Raw genomic sequence first — 8176 nt, forward strand, 5'->3', positions numbered from 1 at the left:
CACCAATGATTTCAAGCCGTTGGACATGTTTTCTATTCCAAATTATCCTAATAAAATGCTCCAGAAGTTTGATGAATGGTTACCTAAATTCTCTAGAAATAATGTTGAAGCACATAAAAATATTATATGAAGTTGTTGGGATTATTCATAGTGAAGAGGAGGATGTTGTGATGAATTTAATTAACAATTTATATTCTTTTTGTGTGTTGCCTAGAAAAACTTGCCATGTTTTTTGTTATTTAGCTTGTTTGTGATTTGTGAGATTCGTAGTTAGCTAAGAAACCATAACTGAGGGGCATCTAAACTATGAAAGTGAAATAGGGATGGCCTAGGTCATACCAAACCTTAACATAGTTGGATTTTTTGTAGTCACGGGGTCTTGTGACATCCCTTGTGGTTAAGCCCTCTCGTAAACATTATTATGCATTGTATTCATGTAAATAATGTGGAAAATGTAAAACATTGACTAGTTTAGAAGTGGACACGGATTCAAATGTACTAGGAGGAGGAGATTACATATAAATTCAATACTTGCATATTAAATTATCACCTAAATCCCTGTTGCAAGGGATGGACCTTATGTTTAAGTATTTAATAGAGGAAATGGGCTCTTGATCAGAGGACAAGTCCCTAGACTTGCCTCATGGAGCTTAGTGTAGCCTTGGAGCTAAGAGAACATGTGCTAACACCACTAATAAACTAATAGATAAGTGCGCTCTTATTCCCACAGTATCTAACATCATTGATAAACATTATTTTATTCATGCATATCCTTCACCAGAACTGAACTGAGACACTTTGTGCCCTACTTGAGACCTTGTGTTGTTTTGTTGTGGGTTGAATGTCACTATGGTGTTACAACTAGGAGTTGTTGAGAGATCACCTAAGAAATGGACTCTGCCTCTTACCTTTTGTTAACTGGTTGTTGGTGAGAGAACTCTTGAGTAATTACCTCCTCAGACTCTAAATCGAGATCGAGGTTGGTCGAACGCATGAAATATTGCAGTGCAGTCAACCTATGTTTGGGTGGAGAGTTGAGGCCCCACTCTCAATTGTCAGTCATTTGAAGATAATAAGATAATTTCTTACTTGTGTACTTAGTGCATTGAAAAGATAATTGTTGTTTCTATGTGATATTTATATGTATCAATATTGTTAATGAAGGATATGTTCTTCATGTCTATGTATGATGAGGTGTTCTATGTATATGTATAACTCTTATGTTTAAGAGGGGGTTGGAGGCCTTTGTGTTAGTTAATACTTTCATGAAGTGCAAATATATTTATATGGTCATGTATGGCTACGGAATGTGGTTGAATAATCTATTACAATGTGTGAATTTCATTTGGTTGGCATGTTATGGAGAATTACAACTCTCAACATCTTTGAGACTATGATTGTATTTTCTAGGTAGGGTCTGAGTATGCTACATCATATGATATATTAATAAGATCTCAATAATAGGGATTTGTTCAACGCAGAAGCCAAGTTGACGTTTGGTCAAGAGGGTTGGTTGTTATTTGACTAGACATTTAGTGGAAAGAGGCTAAGGCACAAGTAGACGATACTCAAATTCTACGGTCAGTTGAGACTTGAGTCGATGAGTTGTTCCTTGCACATAGTTAGAAAGGTGTTGAATTTCCATAATGAGCGCACAGTAGCCAGTTTGGGCCCATTATGGGTGGGCTTGGATTGTTGGGGTACCCAATTCATTTGAGGTTAATGATCAATGATATTGTGGCTTGTTCGTTATTTCTGTGTATTAAGTTGTCAACGTAGGGCATGGGTCCTTGAAGAGTGTGGGACATATTCATTGTTGTTGTCCTCGACCAAATTTATGAGGGTGTTGATCAATTATATGCATTAATCTTATTGATTATCAGCATTGAGGTTCCTTCAACCCAGATTAGCGTCTCAATTGGTTGTGTTAAGTAAACTGAATCTATTAATTCGGCTAATTGTGTTAAGTTGACTAGATCTGTTAATTCAATTAGTTGTGTTATGTCGATCATATATGTTGAGTTGTGCTAAGTTGACTAGATGAGTTATTTTGATCAAAATTCTCTATTTGTGTTAAGTTGATTGCTTGTGTTAGGTCAACCAGTCATGCTAAGTCGACTGGTTGGGTCATTCTGACTGATCTTGTCCAGTCGTGGTAAGTCAATTGGTTGGGTCATTTTGATCGATCTTTTCTAGTCATGCTAAGTCAATTGGTTGTAGTAAGTCGATTGTTTGTGGTAAGTCGATTATTGGTGGTAAGTCAATTGTTTGTGCTAAGTCGGCTAGTTGTTTTAATTCAATTGGTTGGGTTATTTTGAGTGGTTCCATCATGTTGACTAGGTGAGTTTGGTCGACTAATAAGGTTATGTCTAAAATCACTTGAACAACTAAGTACGATGGTGTATTCCAAAGTTAATTTCACAAGCTTTAAAAAGTAGGAAATTCTATAACCTCATTTCCATAATGAGACCATGGAGGTTAGGTTAAATGAAAGTAATACCTTCCACTGAGTTGGTTTAGTCTAAGTGGTGGAAGGGACGATTAGATTTTTGAAGCAACAACCTTCACATAATGAGTACCTTAACAAAATATCATTCCATTGACTATTCCACATTTCATGGGTTAGCAAAACTTACCATTTTATTAGAAATTTCAAGAGGAGAACTGTGTTATGGATTTATAATCCCTCCAATGTTTCAGATGGTTATTTGATCCATCATCAGGGACTAGAGAGCTTCATGCGTGAATGAGGGCTAGAAGGCCTTCATATAGGAGAAAATAAATACTAGCCATTAAGGAATGGGTCAAAGTTAAACAAAATGAATCAGAAATAATAATTGAATTTTGACCCTTTCTATTGAGGGATTAAATAATTAATATAAATGAACAATTGGTGGACAATTGATATATAAAATTAATAAATAATTACTTAAGAATTGAAATATTGAAAATGGGTGAGTGGACATTAATAAGAGCAATCGGTAGAACTTTGCGCAAAGGAGCCGAGGGCGATTTTAGGGTTTCCTATGTGCTAATTACTGTGCAGGGCTGGAAGCAGTTACCTCTCGTTTTGCAGCACTGTATCGCAAAGGTCAAAAGATGACCAACCGAATGGGGGCAGAGGGGTCCAGTGGGACCCCTACTTTCAAACAGATAATCATGCAGAAGCAAAGACAAAATAAGTATGAAGGGGTCAGGATCTCAGGGCTTGACAATAACAAGCAGAATGGCAGAAGAAATAAGGAGAAAATACAAGGAGAAACTGACAAGCCAGACAGCACAACGGAAGGCAATGGCACAGTGGGTGAAAGCCTGATAGGAACAAAAGACAAAGTAACCTCAATAATTAAATCATCAGAAAACGAGGAGCGACAAGCTGAAGAAGACAGGGAGCAAACTGACAACAGGCAAGGAAAGCCGGAAAAGGAAGGGGAGACAAGCACAAGACCCAATATATACTCTGCATCAAATGGGGTCTGCAAACCCAAAAAGACCAATAACCTCAGGGTAGTAATAACTGACCCAGAGATTCAGGCTTACAGAGAGCACATGGCAGAGCATGTTGTCATTTGCAAATTTATGGGCATTTGGCCATCTGAAAGGACTCTTTGTCATTGGATCAGACAACAATGGAAGCCGAGAGGGGATGTTAAGCTTCATCTGGGAGCCAAGGGTTTCTTCACAGTTGTATTCTCCAACCTAGAAGATAAGGATAGAATTTTTGAGGGTGGTCCATACTTTCTGGCTTCAGCTGGCCTGTACATGCGACCATGGAAACCAAACTTCGCCCCAGAAAAAGAATCTTTCACCCAAGTCCCAGTTTGGATTCGTTTGTTCTCTCTCCCAATAGATTATTGGGGTCTGAATGCCTTGAAACAAATTGGTGACCAGTTGGGAACATTTATCAAGGCCTCAGAAGCAACATTACAAAAGAGATATACATCTTATGCCAGAATATGTGTTGAAATGGATGTTTCCGGGGCACTGCATGAGGGGCTCTGGCTGGAATACAGGGACGAGGATTACTTTCAGGCCATAGATTATGAACAGATTCCCTTCCGGTGTCGCAAATGTCATGAACACGGGCATCTGATGAGAGATTGTCCTCTGATTCGGAAGGAAGCAGAAACCGAAACAACACAAGCCCACAAAGACAAAGAAACCTTCATAAAACCCAAGTCTAGACAGAGAGCAAATAGAAGGAAGAACTTTAAAGGTAACACAGACAGAAACAACCACAACAACCCTTTTTTGATCTTAGATCTTGAAACAGATTCGGAGGATAAGCACAAAACCCTAGCATCAGATGCAGGGCAGGATGAAAAGGAAGAACCACCCAGGGAAGGAACGGATGAAGGGGACCTCAACAATGAAGTTCAAATGCAGGAGAGAACAGAGGAAACAGAAGAAGAAACTGACATGCTCACCAGTGATGGCGGAAGCGAGGATCAAGAATGGGAAGAGGCGCTAGCCAGGGAGGGGATGAACCTACCAGTAATTGCTGAGAACTGGAAGGCCCGAGGAATAGAGAATGCACCGGAAGAAGAAATCAGGAAGGTAAACGACCTGTTCATAGCAAGGCAAAAAGCAGAATTAGAAAAGCAGAACAGGAAGTTAGGTATAGTGAAAGGCAACAGCTTCCATTCGAAAAGTCTCTTATGGAAATCATCCAGCTCGAAGCAGAAGAAAAGAAGAGGCCGTAGAACTAGTGGTGAAGTTCTACAGGAGCTAGGCATGATAATGATAAATTCAGGGAAGATGAAGGCGCTTAGCGCCTTCCAGTCCTTCCAATGAAAATCAGTTAAATATGAAGATCATCTCGTGGAATGCAAGAGGGCTTAACAGCCCGGCAAAACACAGGATCTTAAAGAGAAAAATCCAGAAATACAAACCAGAGATCATGTTTTTACAAGAAACTAAATGCAGCAGCTCTAGTATCAACAATCTTTGTAGAAAGCTTGGAAGAAATTTAGAAGTTTTAGAGATTGAGAGCCAGGGACGAGAAGGAGGCCTGGCAACTATTTGGGATACAAGAGAAATCCAGATTTTATCAGCTGAGGCGAACAAACACTTCATAGCGGTGGTTTTTCAACCCACAGGTAACTCTGGTTCCTTCCTTTGCATCAACATTTATGGTCCTCAGAAATTAGAAGATAAAATAAACTTTCTGAATTCATTAACCAAACTTATTGAAAGATATCCAAGGTCTAAGTGTATATTGGGGGGTGATTTCAATATGATAACCACCCTTCTGGAAAAAAAAGGGGGTCTGAGGAAACTTAATAGGGATGCGGAAGCTTTTACAAGTTTCATTGAAACTGTCAAAATGGTAGATATATACCCCAAGAGTGGCATGTTTACCTGGAACAACAGAAGGGGGGGAGATAGGCTGATAGCTTCTCGCTTAGACAGATTTTTAATCTCAGAAAGCATTATAATGGATGGCATAACAGCAGAATCAGATATCCTTCCCAGTGGAGGGTCGGATCATTGGCCGATCTCGCTTATTGTTGAAGTTCAGGGGACTCCAAGGAACAAACCTTTCAGATTTGAAAAATTCTGGTTAGACCACCCTAACTTCCTCAAGATGGTTGAGAAATGGTGGGCTGAACCTTTGGAGGCAAGAGGATCCAAAATGTTCAATCTCCAAAAGAGGCTGAAAGCAACCAAAGAAAAGATCAAAGAATGGAACCGAACGGTTTTGGAAATATAATCCAGGAGAAAGCCATTCTAGAGGACAAACTGGAACAGATTCACAGAGAAGGGGCAGCAGGCAACCACAGTGCCGAAGCAATGGAACAGGAAAAAGTTCTTTCTCAGCAATGGCACAGAAGATGTATTCAAGAAGAGATACTTTGGAAACAGAAATCTAGAGTCCAGTGGCTCAAAGAGGGGGAGCAAAATACGAAATTTTTTCACAGGTCGGCTCTAGACCATAGAAGTGCTAACAGGATTCTTGAGTTGAAAAACAATGCAGGGGAGATATTAAAAAATCACAATGATATATCTGCTCTGCTCTCGGATCACTTCAGCTCAATTGCACAGGAACCGCCCACAAATAGAGAGGAGGCCATTAAGGAAATTACAGCAGCCATTCCTAAATCCATTACCTCAGATCAAAATTGGGCCCTTTGCAGAGAAATCTCTCTGGAGGAGGTGGAGGAAGCAATCCAGAGTATGCCTAATGATAAAGCACCAGGTCTAGATGGATTCACCATCAACTTCTACAAGGCTTGCTGGAACACTGTTAAACAGGAGGTATGGGAGGTAGTTGAGGATTCCAGACGCTCAGGTACTATTCTAAAATCCCTCAACTCCACCTTTTTAGCGCTCATTCCTAAGGTTGAAGAAGCAAAGACACCTGATAAATTCAGACCTATTGCCCTTTGTAATGTTATCTATAAAATTATCTCAAAAGTCATAGCTAACAGACTAAAGTCGATTCTTCCTGGTATCATCTCGGAAGAGCAGTCGGGGTACGTTGAGGGTAGACAAATTCTAGATAACATCTTGCTAGCGCAGGAGATGATTCACTCACTTCATTCGAGAAAAGAAGCAGGAATGCTGATGCAATTAGATTTATCAAAAGCATATGACAAAGTTAGCTGGAAGTACCTTGAAGCTGTTCTGGAGGCATTCGGTTTTTGTAGGACCTGGATCAAATGGATACTTGCTCTCATCAAATCTCCAAGATACTCAATCCTTGTCAATGGTGCGCCCTCATTACCTTTTACTCCTTCGCGGGGAATAAGACAGGGGGATCCCCTATCCCCTTTCCTATTCGTCATCCTAATGGAGGGCCTAAGCAGAATTATAGCCAAGAAAAAAGCTGAAGGATCTATAAAAGGTCTGCAACCAATTAGATCGTTACCAGCCACAACTCATCAACAGTTCGTGGACGACACCATGTTACATGGTACCCCCACAGTGAAGGAGGCTATGGCTTATAGGGGTATCCTTGATCTCTTTAGCCGAGCCTCTGGCATGGAGATTAATTTTTCCAAATCCACAATTTTCTTTTTCAACACTCATCCGGCAATTCAAGCTCACTTATCCCAGCTTCTTGGATTCAGGATTGGTTCCCTGCCTTCGAAATATCTAGGGGCCCCCCTGACTTTGAAACCTTGGCAGAAAACTCACTGGGAGAAGGTTCTTGCCAACATGGAGAAAAAGTGCAGGCACTGGACGAACAGAGCCCTAAACCTGGCGGGTAGACTTATCTTAACCAAGGCAGTGTTGCAGGCAATCCCGCATTATTTACTTTCTATTCTTCCAGCTCCCAAGGGTATCTTGCAACAAATGAGAAACATACAGAGATCCTTCTTATGGAATGGGAATGGGGATAAGAAGAAATGGGCTTTGGTGGCTTGGAACAAGCTTTGCCAGCCAAAATCTAAGGGGGGGCTAAACTTAGTTGATCCGTCTGTGGTCAACAGAACCTGTGGAGCTAAGATATGGTGGAAATGGATCAAAGAACCCAATTTACCTTGGGCGAGGCATTGGAAGGAAAAATACATTCCAAACTGTGACACTCAGGATCTCATAAGACTACAGGAAGTCCCGGAAGGATCATCAATATGGAACCATGCCAGAAATAACATGAGCTTAGTACAGGAGAACAACTTTTGGGAGATTCGCAATGGAAGGCTTGCCATGTTCTGGGAAGATGCATGGTAGCAATTCCCTAAACTGGATACCCCAGAGCTTTCTCTCCTCAAGAGAACAAGTCAAAACGAGGGTCGATACAGAGTCAATCAATATTGGACCCAAAGCAGCAGGGATCCGATATGGAGGGATTGGATCAATTTAAACCCTGGGAATACAGAGGAGAACAACGAGAGCTTTCAGCAATTCAATGAGAGAATCCTCAAAAGAAAGATTCGAAAAACTGAGGAGGATGATAAGCTAAGATGGGCTTAAAAGGTAATGGTAATTTTTCATTAAAAGAAGCTAGGGATTTAATTGAAAAGGAAGAACAGGTAGAAGCTGTGCCATGGCATAGCAAAGTGTGGGACAACCTATTCTGGCCGAAAATCAGGACCTTCCTCTGGCTTTTAATGTGAAACAAGACTTTAACTTGGGACAACCTATGCAAGAAAGGTTTCAGGGGACCCTCAAGATGCCCTATGTGCCTCGTCGAAGAGGAATCTATAAACCACCTGTTTAATGCTTGTGA

This window comes from Pinus tabuliformis, chromosome 9, assembly GCF_031772625.1.
Source record: "Pinus tabuliformis cultivar Carrire ecotype Pingquan chromosome 9, CPIR1, whole genome shotgun sequence".
Taxonomy (NCBI): domain Eukaryota; kingdom Viridiplantae; phylum Streptophyta; class Pinopsida; order Pinales; family Pinaceae; genus Pinus; species Pinus tabuliformis.